A 16805-nucleotide genomic window follows, 5' to 3' on the forward strand; every position below is an offset into this window, starting at 1 on the left:
GATTGATTATGAAATTACCATCTTCAATGGAGAATCTGGTAGGGATTGATTCAAGGTTGGAAGAAGTTGTTAGACACATCGGTATTGGGGTGAATGATGTTCGTTTCATTGGCATATGTGGAATGGGTGGCATAGGTAAGACAACCATTGCTAGAAGAGTCTATGAAACCATTCGAAGTGAATTTAAAGCTAGTTGCTTTCTTGTCAACGTAAGAGAGACACGTAAGAAAAGAGGTATTGTTCAAATACAGAAGCTACTTCTTGCTAGCATAAACATAAATTCAGATACTTTCAATGATGAGTTTGAGGGAAAAGGGATAATTCGTGACTCTTTATGCCGTAAGAATGTCCTTCTAGTTCTCGATGATGTAGACGATGAAGGCCAATTGGAAAATTTGGCTGGTGAACAACACTGGTTTGGTCCTGGAAGCAGAATAATAATCACAACTAGAGATACACGTGTACTAGAAGTGCATGGAGCCGTGAATAGAATTTGTAAGGTTGAAGGGTTGGAGCAAAATGAAGCACTTGAACTCTTTTATTTGAATGCTTTTAAAAGGCCAAAACCTGAACAAGTGGTTGAATATTGTAATGGCCTTCCATTGGCACTTGTAGTATTGGGTTCTCACCTTTGTGGACAAACCATTCATGTTTGGCGCAGTGCTATTGAAAAAATAAAGAGCTGTCCACATAACAAAATTTTTAATACATTGAAAATAAGTTATGATGGTTTAGATCATTTGGAAAAGAATATTTTTTTAGATATTGCTTGCTTTTTCAAAGGAGAATATTTAGAGAATGTGACAAATATATTAAACGGATGTGGTTATCATGCTGAAATTGGCATTGCTACTTTAATGGATAAATCTTTGCTCTCCAGAACAAATGACAATGAGTGTGGCGATATACTCAGGATGCATGACCTTCTTGAAGATATTGTAAAGCAAGAATCTCCCAATGATTTGAGCAAGCGTAGTAGTTATGAAGATGTTGATCGTGTCCTTACACAAAACAAGGTATGTGCCATATTTTTAGGATTGTATGATGTATAGAATTAAGATAAGAACCCATCATGAATAAATATTCTATGTAGGAATTTGAAGCAACTCATGGCATCGTTTTACCTTACATGAAGTGGACAGATTTGGATATAAGAGATTTAGCTTTCTCAAATATGTGCAAGCTAAAGCTTCTCATTTTAGATGGCGTGAAAGGTCCCATTCTCTACAATATTCCTTTTACATTAACAGTTTTGCATTGGAAAGGTTGTCCAATGGAAACTCTACCCTTTACAAATCAACAATATGAACTTGTTGAAATTGATTTGACTTATAGCAAAATTGTACAGTTATGGGATGGAAAGAAGGTAGACCTTATCAAATTTTACTACATTAGCATTTCCAGCAAAAATAGTCACCATGTGATATTTGTTTATGTCTTTTTCAGGTTCTAAAAAAGTTAGAGCACTTGAATCTGTCCAACTGTTGCAAGCTGAGGCAAACGCCAGATCTTTCTGGGGTTCCCAATCATAAAACATTTCATCTTGGGCAATGTAAGGAGCTGAATTATATTCACCCATCTTGGGTTTAAACCTTTGATTCGGCTGTAGGAACAGGTCAGCGAAGGTGAACTTGAATATTTTTCTGATTATCCTTGTTTTCATGCCAAAATATTGAGCACTGGCTGGGTGCCTATTGAGGATATAGTAGATTTGAACAAAAGTGAGATTGAAAGACAAAGGAGTGCACGTTGGGTGTGCAAGCAAGACATTCAAGATTTTGAGAAAAGAAAATCCCAAACAGGGAAAACAAAAGCAACTCTTTGCTTAGTTCTCAACTTCTCATAGCTCTGACCCGTTTGAACTCTTACCTCTCTTCCCTTTGCATCCTAGTTCCCACAGCACTTAGTTCTCATAGTTCATGGCACTGGTTTCTCAATATGTTACAAACTTACATGTATCAATACCAAGCCTTGATCTCTTCAGCTAAATGGTTCCCCAGATCTGAAGCTTTTGACACAGCTCATTGCATCCATCCAGCTGGGATATGAACCCAGGAAGAAATGTAAATCTCCGGCACAAACACAGCAAGTGAAAGGTTGATGGTTTTCAGGGGCTAAGAGGAGGGGGGTTGAATCTTAGCCCTCTTTTTGCTTGATTACACTTTCTGGTCCTTGAGGAGACTTTTTAATTTTTGTCTCGTCCCTAGCCACGAGACATTTTATTTTTGTCTCGTCACTTGGCACGAGATATTTTTTATTTTAGCTCCTGAGCAGCAGAAACAGAAATGGAGTAGAAGAGAGAGAAAATTACACCCAGATATATCCTGGTTCAGCTGCTAAGTGCAATGCAGCCTACATCCAGTCTCCATCACAACAATGATGGAATTTCACTATAATCTTCCAGATTACAAATTGTAAAGTGCTAACCCAACTTACAAGGGGATTCCCACAGAATCATGAAACACAACATAGACGTACAAAGGAACTCTAAGACATCTATGACTTTTTCTTTTAATTTTGCACTCTCTACCTTTTTCCGCTCTATGGCTTTTTCATACAAACCTTACTGTTTGCCTTTTTCCATGAGACTCAAGACATGACAAAATTAAACAGAAAAATACAAAACAGAATACATTGAAGGAGAAGAAAATCTGTAAGCTTAGGAAGCTCTGAGACTTCTGTGCCTTGCACTCTCATTGCTTACTTCTAATTCCTTGATCCAAACAGTGGTTGTTCTCTCTTTTTATAGAAGAGGAAAGCCTCCACTATTGAAGCCAAAAACCAAGCCAACTTCTTCTTCCTTCAAGAAACAGAACCGGTTCGGCCACATAGAGAGAGAAGAGATAACCATGCAAAACCCAACATGCAATTACTTCTAGTCCTTTCTTGATCATCACTCTTCATCAATCCGAGCTCTCCATCCTTGGCTTGATCTCCAAGATAGATTTCTGGCCCTTGATGCTTCATGATGATGATGGCTTCATCTGCTTCAATCTCTGCCTCTTCCATCACTTCGCCACTCTAGCTACTTCCTGTGGTGGTTGAGCATAATCAAAGACAAGCCATGCCTCCAAGAATCTCATCTTGCTGGCCGAATCTTCTTCTTCCTTTTTGAGCATGAAGAGCTCAAGATTACCTCACCAAATCTAGCCATATTTGGTGAAAATCTTAGCCACAGCTCATTTTTAATTTTTTTTTGTTTTCTTGCCATCATTGTGATGGTCTTGTAGCTTGTTCTTCCTTCACATTGGTAGCTCATTTTTGCTTTCATGGTTTCCTGGTTAATGACCAAAAGAGAGAAGGAAAGAGATGAGAGAGAATAAACTTGGAAGGAAAGTAATTAAATGAGTTAATCAATACAAGTGAAAAAAGTGCTTTTACTTCCCTTAGAGTGGCGTGTAGCTTTGAGCACATCAATCATGTCACTCATTTTCTCTCTCATTGTTCCAATGCTAGTAAATTAAGTTTGAAATCCATCCAAAGAAAAGGAATGAGATCTGTTGGAAAAATCAAGGCAAATGATAACATTTGCTTTCCTGATGGATTTTTGAATCAAGCATTAGATCACTTATCATATAGCATAATTGGGCTTTAAGCAACAAAATTCATTCTGGCCCAATTAATATCACAACAATTCAGCCATATAGTCATTCTATTTTTTTTTATATCCATGCTGAATAAATTCACACTTGGGCTTGCATCAAATTAAATAATTTTTGGCCTAATTATAAAACCTGCAACACAAAATTATTAATTAACATTTGTTAAATGAAAATCAAATTAATAATTTTGTAATTAAATATTTAATAATATTTAGTCATCACAAATATTAATTTAGAGTTTTCCAAACTCATCAATCTCCCCCTTGATGACAAACATTATTAAAATTGAAATGGAAAGAAATTTAAAGATTGAGTAAAGTATACTCCCTTTGAATATGAATTTCTCCCCCTTTCAAATTGTCACATGGCTCCCCCTCAATATATGCCATTTTTATCAAGGGAAGCATTAACCTGTAACAATTTAATCAAGATTCAAGTAACAATGTTATTCAACATATTTATTTTGAAATGTTGAATGCTTGATTTATGAGCATAATTTGGTGATAATCAAAACTCATTTGTTATCATGAATTGATTTTCTGCTCAAACACACCATAATCAATCAAAATCTGTTTTTGACAAAAGACTTGCTGTTCAAAAATATTTTCCAATAAATCAGAACAATCTTGTTATGAAAAATACTTTTCAAGCATGGTATAATTTTTCAAAACACAGCAACTTTCATCATTAAGAGCCTAAAGGAGCTGCCAAAAATAAATCCAACAAAATTATTTTATCAAGGTAAAAAAGTATCAACACATTAAGCATATTTTTCCAAGATAATTCAGAATATTCAATATAACATGCATATTCATCAACAACCAGGCATTCATATGATCAAAAAAAATGCAATATCAAGATGCCTCTTTTCAACAAGGGTGATCATGAATTTTCAACTAAAAATTTCATCCCCTGTTTCAGTTTTAATTTCCCTGTTTCGATTTCAATTTTGAAACTAATTTTTCTCCCCCTTTTGTCATCAAGGGGAACCTACAAAGAAGAATATTGACAGCACAACAAAATATCCAGAATAAAGTAACAAAAGAGTATCAAAGTGTCATAGAGCAGTGAGTATCAAGTCATGCCTCTACAAAAAAAGATTGAGCCTAGTGGAGCCAATATCAAATAAAAGTAAAAAAAATAGTCATCAATCATCAGAAAGATTGAACTCTGAACCGGAATCATCTTCATTCTCCCCTGTCCCCATTTCATCCTCAAAGCTTTGAATCATGAAACCAACCCTTTCGTGACATTTCTTCCAGGCCTTCTCATTTTCAAATGCCAATTTCCGGGCAGCCTTGTGGGATTTGAACATCAATTTTGACATGTTGCGAAATTCATTGAGAACCTCCCTAATTGATGCGGTCACATTGGAGGATTCAGGGGGACGGCTCTCAAGATCGCTGAGTGATGGATCGGAGGGCATGGTGCGCTTGCTTTTCTTACTCGAGACTCCTCCTCCTTTAATCATCGAGACCTTGTTCTCAACAATTTCATTAGACAAATCAACTTTAAAATACTCAAAGATACATGTAAGGAACATTCCATAAGGAAGATTAGCTTTTTAGTACTTTTATCTGCTTCCCACATATGACGTATCATAATATAAGCAAATGAAATTGGAGAAGAAGTAATAAGAGCAAAGAGAATAATAGAGTCAGAAACTGTTACTTTATGGTGAGAACCACTTTGTGGAGTGAGGATGTGAATGATGATACGGTGCAATAGTGAGTTCTCAGGACCGAGTGCTCGATGGGTTGGGATTAATCCATCTAATCCAGAAAGGTTTGTACAAATTTGTTGCAAGACTATTTGTTGTGTGACTCCAACTTGATCATCCCATTTATCAGTCATGTAAACTTTTGGTCCTTCATCTTCGTACCCAAGAGCAGCACTTATGGTTTGAGGAGTGAGAGTCATGTAAACACGCTTTACATAAGAATGGATTGAGCCATCAATCAAGCGCATGTTTGCATAGAATTCCCAGACCAGTCCCGGGTAAACAAGTTTCTGAATGTGAACCAATGGGGTCCATTTCAGCACATCGAACATAGGAGAGAAGTTGATTCCTTTGTTGGCCAAATTTTCAAGATTTACCAAGTATGAGGGGCAGAGATGACGTTTCAGCAAAACATCTTTGTGAAATTCGTAGAAAGCACAAGTGTAGAACCGAGAGGAATCAAAATTTGAGTGAGTTTTGTGAAACTTGTTTTTGAATTCCAGTGACTCCAAATTTGCAGGTTCTCTAGTATCATGCAACACAAAGCTTTTCTGCTTCTTCTGAGAACTTTTTGCATGTGGAGTAGATCTTTTCGGTGGTGATGGAGGTGGCAAAGTATGTGATTCCTCTTCATCTTCTTCAACAGTGGGTTGCTTGTTTTTGCCTCGGCCTGAGCTTTTGTGGGCAATCACTTTCTTTCTCATGGTGGTTTTTTGTTTGGACGGTGGTGAAAGAGAGGATGAAGATGTTGAATGAATGTGGATATGAGTGTGGGTCTGTGGAGTAGGAGTCTTTTGAGAAAGGCGAATGCGTTCACTTTTTCTAGGAGCAGTTTTCTTTTTCATGGTGAAGAGAAGATATGGAGTTGGAATATGAAGGGATGGCCAAAGATGTGGTAAGTAGAGGGAGGTTAGAGGGCATTAAATGTTGATTGAAAAGAGATGATGAGGAAGTTAATGATCATTATGGCGCGGTTATTAACCAAAGGAGGTTTCAAAAAGGGAGTTTCCTTGAATCAAGGGATTAGTTGGAAGGAAAGATTTGATTTGACAATGTGCTTCTTCCAACAAGATTTGAAAAGACAACCAAGAGATTTTGTGATTTTATTTTTCAAATAAAGAGAAACCAACTAAACTGTCATGGTGGGTTCAGAAACTATTAGGTGGGGCCCATAAAAATTTAATTCTACGGTGCCTCCCCCTTGATCATAGCTCCTCCATCATGTCTACATTTTTATCTCGTCCAAACCTACGAGATAAAATTGAACAGAATCAGAATTTCAAAAATTTTCAACAGAGCTTAAATCCACCATTCTCAAGCTTTTTCTTAACAAATAGAATCTGTCTTCACAGAGGAGTTTTGTAAAAATATCAGCAAGTTGTTCTTCAGATTTCACAAATTGAATATCAATAGTACCCTTTTGCACATGTTCTCTAATGAAATGATATTTGATCTCAATGTGCTTAGTTCTTGAGTGAAAAACATGATTTTTTGAAATATTTATGGCACTCATGTTATCACAGAACAAGGGTATGCTATTGATTTTTAATTTGTAATCTTCCAACTGTGTTTTTAACCAAATTAATTGTGAACAACAAGCAGATGCGGATATATATTCAGCTTCAGCTGTGGATAGAGCCACTGTGGCTTGTTTCTTGCTTGACCACATGTTGAGTGAGCTCCCAATGAAGCAACACATTCCTAAAGTGCTTCTTCTATCCACTCTATCTCCCGCATAATCTGCATCACAAAACCCTACTGCACAAAAGTCATTGGTTTTAGGATACCATAAGCCATATTCACTTGTTCCCTTAATATATCTAATGATGCGTTTAACAGCCGTAAGATGGGATTCCTTTGGGTGAGATTGAAATCATGAACATACACCCACACTTTGAACAATATCCGGTCTAGAGGAAGTAAGATACATTAGTGAACCGATCATTCCTCTATACCGTGTTTCATCCACATCTTGGCCATCATCATCCTTTTCAAGTTTAGTGTTAGGATGCATTGGTGTTCCCATTGGTTTGGAATTTTCTAAGCCAAATTTCTTTATTAATTCTTTTGCATACTTGCCTTGGTGAATAAAGATGCCACTAGGAGTTTGTTTAATTTGGAGGCCAAGAAAGAAAGTTAGCTCTCCCATTAAACTCATTTCAAACTTACTAGTCATGAGTTTTCCAAACTCTTCACACAAGGACTCATTGGCTGATCCAAACACAATATCATCCACATAAACTTGAACAAGAAGGATGTCATCATTAGAAACTTTAATGAACAAAGTAGTGTCGGTGGTTCCCCTTTGAAAATGATTTTCTAATAAGAAGGCACTAAGCCTTTCATACGAAGCTCTTGGAGCTTGTCTAAGGCCATAAAGAGCCTTTGAAAGTTTAAAAACATGATTAGGAAAATCTTTATGTTCAAAGCCGGGGGGTTGAGCCACATACACTTCTCTATCAATAAAGCCGTTAAGGAAAGAACATTTAACATCCATTTGAAATATTTTGAAACCTTTATGGGTGGCATAGGCAAGAAGCAACCTAGTTGCTTCCATTCTAGCTACCGGAGCAAAAGACTCATCAAAATCAATTCCCTCTTCTTGATCGTAACCTTGGGCCACTAATCTAGCCTTGTTATGAACAACTTGTCCATCCTCACCAAGTTTATTTTTAAACACCCACTTAGTACCCGTAACTTTCTTACCATTCGGATGAGGTACTAGTGTCCAAACCTCATTCTTGTCGAATTGTGCAAGCTCCTCTTGCATTGCTTTGACCCATGATGGATCTTCAAGAGCTTGTTTGACATTGTTGGGTTCCAATTGTGACAAGAGTGCAAAGTTGCTTGGTTCGGATTGTCTTTTGGTTAAGGATCTAGTTGTCACTCCTTGTGAGGGATCACCAATGATGAAGTCATGAGGATAACCCCTCATAGACTTCCATTCTCTGGGCTTTCTTTGTGATGTTGAGCTTTGATGAGCTTCTGTTGGTCTCACTGTTTCAGTTTCTCGTTCCGGCTCAGGAGATAAAATGGAATTGTCTCCTCCAATTGGACGAGACAAAAACCTGACTGGCAGATTCTTCAACTTGGGCAGACTTGGGATTCTCTTTGCTTGGTCCAGCTTCTTCACAATCTGAATCATTATCTATCACAGTACTGGGAATTAAGTTAGAGTCACAAAAAGTAATATGTATGGATTCCTCTATGGTCCTATGTTCTTTGAGATAAATCCTATAGGCCTTACTAGTAGTGGAGTATCCAACAAACATTCCTTCATAAGATTTTGGATCAAACTTGCCAAGGTTTTCTTTGTTGTTAAGTACAAAATATTTACATCCAAAAATATGAAAGTACTTAAGATTTGGAGGGGTTCCTTTCCATAGTTCATAAGGAGTTCTTTTCAACCCTTTTCTAATTATTGTTCTGTTCAAAATGTAGCATGCTGTATTTACAGCTTCAACCCATAAAATTTTAGGAACCTCATTCTCACATAACATAGCCCTAGTTATTTCTTGAAGGCTTCTATTCCTTCTTTCAACAACCCCAGTTTGTTGAGGTGTTCTAGGGCATGAGAAATTATGAGTAATTCCAAAATCATTACAGAATTTTTCAAAGTCTTTGTTTTCAAATTCCTTTCCGTGATCACTTCTCAAATGGGCTACTTTTAAATCCTTTTCATTTTGAATTTTCTTGCAAAGGGTTGAGAAAACATGAAAAGCATCATTTTTGTGAGCAAGAAAAAGTACCCAACCAAATCTAGAGTAATCATCCACCACTACTAAATCATAGTGTTTACCTCCTAAACTTTGAGTTCTTGTTGGACCAAAAAGATCAATATGTAACATTTCCAATGGCCTTTTGGTTGAGATTCCATCTTTTGGTTTAAAAGAGGACTTGACTTGTTTGCCTAATTGACAAGCATCACAAGTAAGGTCCTTATCAAATTTGATCTTGGGAATTCCTCTAACCAAGTTTTTCTTCACTAGCTTAGAAATTTGGTACATGCTAGCATGACCCAACTTTCTATGCCATAGCCATTTTTCAGATTCAAAAGAGGTAAAGCATGTTACATTTTGTTCCTTTAAGTCCTCAAGAGTTAATCCATACACATTATTGCATCTCTTGACTTCAAACAACATATCCCCAGTTTTCTCACACACAACTAAACATACAAATTTTCTAAAAATGACTTCAAAACCTAAGTCACACAATTGACTAACACTAAGTAAATTATGTTTTAAACCATTTACAAGAAGAACATCATTTATACAAGAAGAGAAACTTTTACCAACTTTACCAATAGCCATTATCTTTCCTTTACCATCATCTCCAAAAGTGACAAGTCCTCCATCATATTCATCAAGCTTTATGAAGAAGGTTGTCTTTCTGGTCATGTGCCTTGAGCATCCGTTGTCCATGTACCACATATTTTCCTTCCTCTTGGATGCTAGGCATACCTACAAATATGAGCTCAAGTGACCTTAGGTATCCAAATCTTCTTGGATCCTTTCACGTTAAACTATCTCCTATGTCCCAAATCATTGTAATCAAAAATAATTTTGTAAACTTTATCACCAATCATTCTTTCACCAAAAAAATATTGAATTGGAAAATGACCTTTTCGGTTGCATAGCTTACAAAACCTTGGAGTTGCCTTTTTGTCAAAATAGGTGGGATCTTGAAACCTTGTGTCATTAGAAGATGAAGCTTTATTTTCAAAAGATTTTTCACCAGATTTATAAAATCCCAATCTTGCTTTATCAAAAAGTGGTTTTTGACTAGCCAATATTTTATTCAAATTTTCAGAACTTTGAGTGAACTTGGCTAAGTCATTTTCAATACTTCTAACCTTTTTTAGCAACTCTTCATTATCCTTAAAACATTGTACATATGCAACTACCGAATGATCATTTTCATAACTTCTAAGTTGAGCTCTCAACTGCTTATTTTCTTCTACAAGATCACAAGCAGTTTCGGCCTCCCTTACTTTATCTTTAAGAAAACTATTTTCAGCTTTAAGAATGATGATTTGTTGTTCAAGTTCTTAGTTTTCAAGTAGAAAATATCTTACTTTTTCAGAAAGGTGATCTATCATAAGATGAAGATCCTCAGTGTTAGAGTTATGAAAGGCTACCTGATCTATGTGATCTGCCATAAGACATGGTTGTGATTTGGTCTCGGTTTCCTCATCATCATCATCTGAGTCATTTTCTAGATCTTCCCATGATGCCATCAGACCTTTCTTCTTTCCTTTCTTTGGTTTTTCCTCCTTCTTTAACTTGGGACAATCAGATTTAAAATGGCCAACCTCTTTGCAATTGTAGCAAGTTACTTTGCTGAGGTCCTTCTTCAATTTTCTTGAGCTGCTGCCTTTGCTTTTGAACTTCATCATTTTCCTGAATTTTTTGGCAAACAAAACAAATTCATTTTCAGAGGAATTATCACTGGATTCATCATCCAGAGGGTTAGTCACAGAAGAAAAAGCAATTCCTTTCTTTTTTGACTCTCTTTTTAAATAAGTGTTTTCAAAAGCAAGAAGGTTTCCTCTCAAATCATCAAGTGTTATGGAATCAAGGTTGCTGCTCTCAGAAATAATTAGTGCTTTTGTTTCCCACTCTTTTGCGAGACATCTCAACACTCTTCTCACTAACACAGAATCAGAATATGTTATTCCCAGAGCATCTAAGCCAACAACGATGATGTTGAATCTTTTAAACAGTTCATTAATGGATTCTCCTTCCTTCATTGCAAACATTTCATATTCTCTATTCAACATGTCTGTTCGAGTCTTCTTTACAATGGTGGTTCCTTCATGGGTAATTTGCAGTTTGTCCCAGATTTCCTTTGCTGTTGTGCATCATGATACCCGTCGGTATTCCTCGAAGCTGATAGCACAGTTGAGAAGATTGACAGCTTTGGCATTTAACTCCACTTTCTTTCTATCTTCTTCAGTCCATCTTACTTCTGGTTTGAGAGTGATTACTCTATCTGCACTTGTGTCAGTTGGAAATTGAGGGCCTTCTGAGATGATTTTCCATAGTCTGTAGTCTACTGCTTGCATAAAGATCTTCATTCTCTCCTTCCAATAGGTATAGTTTTTCCCATTGAAAAGAGGCGGTCTGTTGCTTGACTGACCTTCTGTATGGTTGTAGGAGACCAGGTTTGTGCCACTGTTCTCTGTCATCTGGATCTTTTCTCCAAGCTGCAAAGCTTGGTCTCTTTGAGACCAAGCTCTGATACCAATTGATGGTTTTCAGTGGCTAAGAGAAGGGGGGGTTGAATCTTAGCCCTCTTTTTGCTTGATTACACTTTCTGGTCCTTGAGGAGACTTTTTAATTTTTGTCTCGTCCCTAGCCACGAGACATTTTATTTTTGTCTCGTCACTTGGCATGAGATATTTTTTATTTTAGCTCCTGAGCAGCAAAAATAGAAATGGAGTAGAAGAGAGAGAAAATTACACCCAGATATATCTTGGTTCAGCTGCTAAGTGCAATGTAGCCTACATCCAATCTCCATCACAACAATGATGGAATTTCACTATAATCTTCCAGATTACAAATTGTAGAGTGCTAACCCAACTTACAAGGGGATTCTCATAGAATCATGAAACACAACATAGACGTACAAAGGAACTCTAAGACATCTATAGCTTTTTCTTTTAATTTTGCACTCTCTGCCTTTTTCCGCTCTATGGCTTTTTCATACAAACCTCACTGTTTGCCTTTTTCCATGAGACTCAAGACATGATAAAATTAAACAGAAGAATACAAAACAGAATACATTGAAGAAGAAGAAAATCTGTAAGCTTAGGAAGCTCTGAGACTTCTGTGCGTTGCACTCTCACTGCTTACTTCTAACTCCGTACTCCAAACAGTGGCTGTTATCTCTTTTTATAGAAGAGGAAAGCCTCCACTATTGAAGCCAAAAACCAAGCCAACTTCTTCTTCGTTCAAGAAACAGAACCGGTTCAGCCACATAGAGAGAGAAGAGATAACCATGCAAAACCCAACATGCAATTACCTCTAGTCCTTTCTTGATCATCACTTTTCATCAATCCGAGCTCTCCATCCTTGCCTTTTTTCTTCACATTGGTAGCTCATTTTTGCTTTCATGGTTTCCTGGTTAAAGACCGAAAGAGAGAAGGAAAGAGATGAGAGAGAATAAACTTGGAAGGAAAGTAATTAAATGAGTTAATCAATTTAAGTGAAAAAGTGCTTTTACTTCCCTTAGAGTGGCGTGTAGCTTTGAGCACATCAATCATGTCACTCCTTTTCTCTCTCATTGTTCCAATGCTAGTAAATTAAGTTTGAAATCCATCCAAAGAAAAGGAATGAGATCCGTTGGAAAAATCAAGGCAAATGGTAACATTTGCTTTCCTGATGGATTTTTGAATCAAGCATTGGATCACTTAGCATATATCATAATTGGTATTTAAGCAACAAAATTCATTCTCACCCAATTAATATCACAACAATTCAGCCATATAGTCATTCTAATTTTTTTTATATCCATGCTGAATAAATTCACACTTGGGCTTGCATCAAATTAAATAATTTTCGGCCCAATTATAAAACCTGCAACACAAAATTATTAATTAACATTTGTTAAATGAAAATCAAATTAATAATTTTATAATTAAATATTTAATAATGTTTAGTCATCACAAATATTAATTTAGAGTTTTCCAAACTCATCAAGGGTGTATATATGTTTGGGGATGCTATTAATTGTTCTTTATGTCACTTTTGACTTCTTAATACACATCTTGTAATATGTCTTTTATTGTAAACTAGAATGAGACCCGCGCGATGCGCGGGACGGTAAATTAATGATAGTATATAATAAATATTAAAAATTGTTATATTTTATAGAAATAAATTAAATATGTATAAATTGAAGCTAAATTTAAAAGATGTTTTATTTTAAATAATTTGTAGTATAAAAGATTTGGATGTTGGAGTTGTACAAAGTGATATTTTTATTTGGTAGTTTGATTTTTGCATTTGTTTTAGTTGATGGACTTAGTCATCTTATGTGGCGCTCGTCCTCCTTTTTTTTGTTGGTTGTTAGAGTTGGTGCTTTCTTCTTTTTGTCGTAGGTTCTTGCGAAGACATATTCTTTATGAATTGTTGAGTTTGATGCACTTTCTATTGTGTTATTTGGTTCCATCTTTGTATATATGTTCTATTTTCGAAGATGTGTCTTGAATTTGTATGGTTTTCTTTCTCCTTAATCTCTTAATGGGATGGTGCTTCAATGTCATTATTTTTCTGAAATGTCATTAGATTTGAAGCAGTTGTGTCCAATAAATTTTTTGCGTCGCCATCAAATAGTACAAAAGTTGTTGAACACTTTGATCTAAAACCTGTAATTGAATTCTAAACCTAAAATAAGTATTGGGCTAGCAACTAATAATTTGATAGATGAGATTATGAAAAGTATATAAAGTTACCTTATTGTTGGATATTGTGGTGTTTGATTACATGTGCCACAAATGTAGTTGTTTCTTTTTTTTATATGCTTTCTTCTGACACTTTTTACATTTAACATAGTTCTATCCTAATTTGTCATCAATTTCGTTTATAGTTGCTAAAATTGTGAAGATCTTTTCTTATTCCAATATTCAATTTATGTTATCATTAGGTATATGGTATTTGAATAAGTATGAATGTATGATGCATGTTGTGATTTTTTTTTGTCATACCTGATCATCAGATTCTCATTACAGTTTGAAAATAAATTTTTTTGTGCTAAATTTGTTGTTATGTGAAGGAATAGTGATAAGAGACTTATATATGTAGTTTAAATGGTATAAAATTTAAATACTTATAGAGTGTGTGTGGTTCAAGTATTACTTTGTTACAAAGATTCCATTCGCATGGGAATCAAATATACCCGAGGGGAAGATGAGAATTGAAATGATGGAATTTTGATTCTCTGGAATCAAACTTACTTGAAAATAGCTTTTTAAACTTTGAACTACACATAGGCATATGATATTCCCAACTTAAAATTTTTAGGAATTATTTATAATTTCTCCAACCACACACACCCATAACGTAAAATTTATTATGAATAATAATATTATTATGACATTTGTAATATGGATGTTTATTATCTTTAGTGAGTTATTTATAAAAATTAATAAATTAATTGTTGCGGTTATAAATTTATTGTATTGTTTATAACGGTAAGATATAATAAATATAGGAATATGAATTCAATGTATTTGGAGGTTACAAATTTATTGGATTCTATTTTTTAGTTTTTTTATTTGTATCTAATATGAAAATGTATGTCTAATATCATATTTTTTGGTTTCGTTTTGATACTCTTTTAATAAATTTTTTTTTTTTAGTTTTCAAATATTCTTTTCAAAATTTATATTGGTAAAATAAAATAAAATTTGTTTTTAATAATAAGTAAAAACTACAATAGTAGTTCTTTGTACCTAGTGTTACTTCTAAACATTAAAATGATTTTTTTTTACCAAAGATACAACCGCAACCAATATGGAAAGGACTATGCTATTTAAGTTATAATTTATTGGCAAAAATTAAAATGATTATAATAAATATAATTATAATAATAAAATATAATTTTTATTTTTTAAACTTTTAATTTATAAATTAATTGTTGCGGCTATAAATTTATTGTATTGTTTAAAACAGTAAGATATAATAAATATAGGAATATGAATTCAATGTATTTGAAGGTTACAAAGTTATTGGATTCTATATTTTAGATTTTTATTTGTATATTTTATTTTAAAGTTGTGCCAAGTAAGTAATATTACTGACATGGCATTAGTAGAAGAAAAGAAATGTCTCAAAAGTAATGTGGTGTATGCTTATGTATCTACTTTTATATATTAAGAATAGAAGCTTGAGAAATCCATTTGTATATATTAGTTATGCTTCTGAATTCTGATAGCTCAACATTCATACTGGAACTTATTGATTCTGCTATCGCTACTTCTCATTTACATTGTTAGTGCACTAGAAGGTGAATCATGAGAAATGAGTATGATTTTCTCATTCATTACCCAAATGGAGGGTGATTATATACTTGATGCTTACTTCATAACAGATTTCCTACTACTCATAATTAACTAACCATAACAAACATAATTACACATGTCCAATTAAATTTTTTCTTCAAACAATATCCGCTTTGCATGTACTTCCATTCAGTGGTTGCAAAATCGTTTCACTTCACGGCCTTCAACTCATTGTTTTTAGGTAATTGAAGACATAAGTGTTGGGAGTTGGAAGTGTGAAACAACAATGATCTTGCCAAGAGGAAAAAGGATGCTATATTTGACGTCACTCGTTAATTAGATGTTGGACATGTAGGCTCCATTTACTTTATTTTCGTGTTCATCAGTGTCTAACCATAATAATTTCTACCTGCCTTCTAATGGCATCGATGAAGACACTTTTTATACGAAGTTTTCTTGCTTTTTTACACAACTTTTAATAGTAATAATAGGGGAAAAATATATCTTAAAATTATTATTATTATAATATTACAACCATATGATCCAAAAATCAAATATGATTCATGTTTATAAACAAATTTCATAAATAACATAACCAAAGTGCAAAAAATTCAAGTATCTGCAGAGAACGTTTTATTTTTCTTTAACGCTATATAAATTTTAATCAGTCTCATATAGTTATTGATTAACACATCCATTTACTCAAAAACACACACATGAAAATAGTAAATTACTATATCATTTCCAGGCAATAACCAATTCACCTTTTTGTCTTTTCCACACAAATCAACAAAGCATAGCCTTATGCTGATAGAAGTTACACAAACAGCTTCCTTATGACAGATTTTATTTTCTAGAAGCAAAGGAGACTATTAGAATTTAGACGCATTGTCATTGGTGGTAGCTAGGAACTAGGATCTAACATTTGTTACATAATCAATTTACACTATCAAAAAATAACAAAATTCTAACTCAAAATAAGCTAACTAAGATCAACTCTGGCTAATAGCTAAGCACTTTACATTTTCTAGCAATACAAGTAAAATCACCAGTTAAAAGTTAAAGGACTCAAAGTGCAGATTTTTAGCCAAATTAAATGAGCAAACAGTCGCTACCTCCTGCCTCATTTTCTTGGGTCCAGAAACAAGAACCCCCACATTTGACCCTTTCAGTTTCAAAAGCAATCCTTCAAATTCAATTTCTTTTAACATGTTTTCTTAAAATCAACTTTATTTATTAATTTTAAAAAGTCTTTACTTATTTATATATCAGATCGTATGATAAGCCATAAATTAGACAAATTTTTACTTATTCTAAATAAGTCTCGTCGTTAAAGTGAATTTTTTCATATCAAGTCCCCTAAGCAGTAGCTTTCAGTTATCATAACATAACTTTTGAATTTAATAGTACAAATAGTTTTTTAAATTAATTTCTAAATAGAAACAATAATCAAATTGGTTGGTCAAGTTTTATCCCATAA

General features: G+C 34.4%; 1 protein-coding gene across 1 annotated transcript in view; it reads left to right on the forward strand.

The window, feature by feature from the left end:
* LOC107485871 (disease resistance protein Roq1) overlaps nt 1–16805 on the forward strand; it is a 73625-nt gene that overhangs the window by 29374 nt on the left and 27446 nt on the right.

The sequence above is a fragment of the Arachis duranensis genome, chromosome 4 (assembly GCF_000817695.3).
Source record: "Arachis duranensis cultivar V14167 chromosome 4, aradu.V14167.gnm2.J7QH, whole genome shotgun sequence".
Taxonomy (NCBI): domain Eukaryota; kingdom Viridiplantae; phylum Streptophyta; class Magnoliopsida; order Fabales; family Fabaceae; genus Arachis; species Arachis duranensis.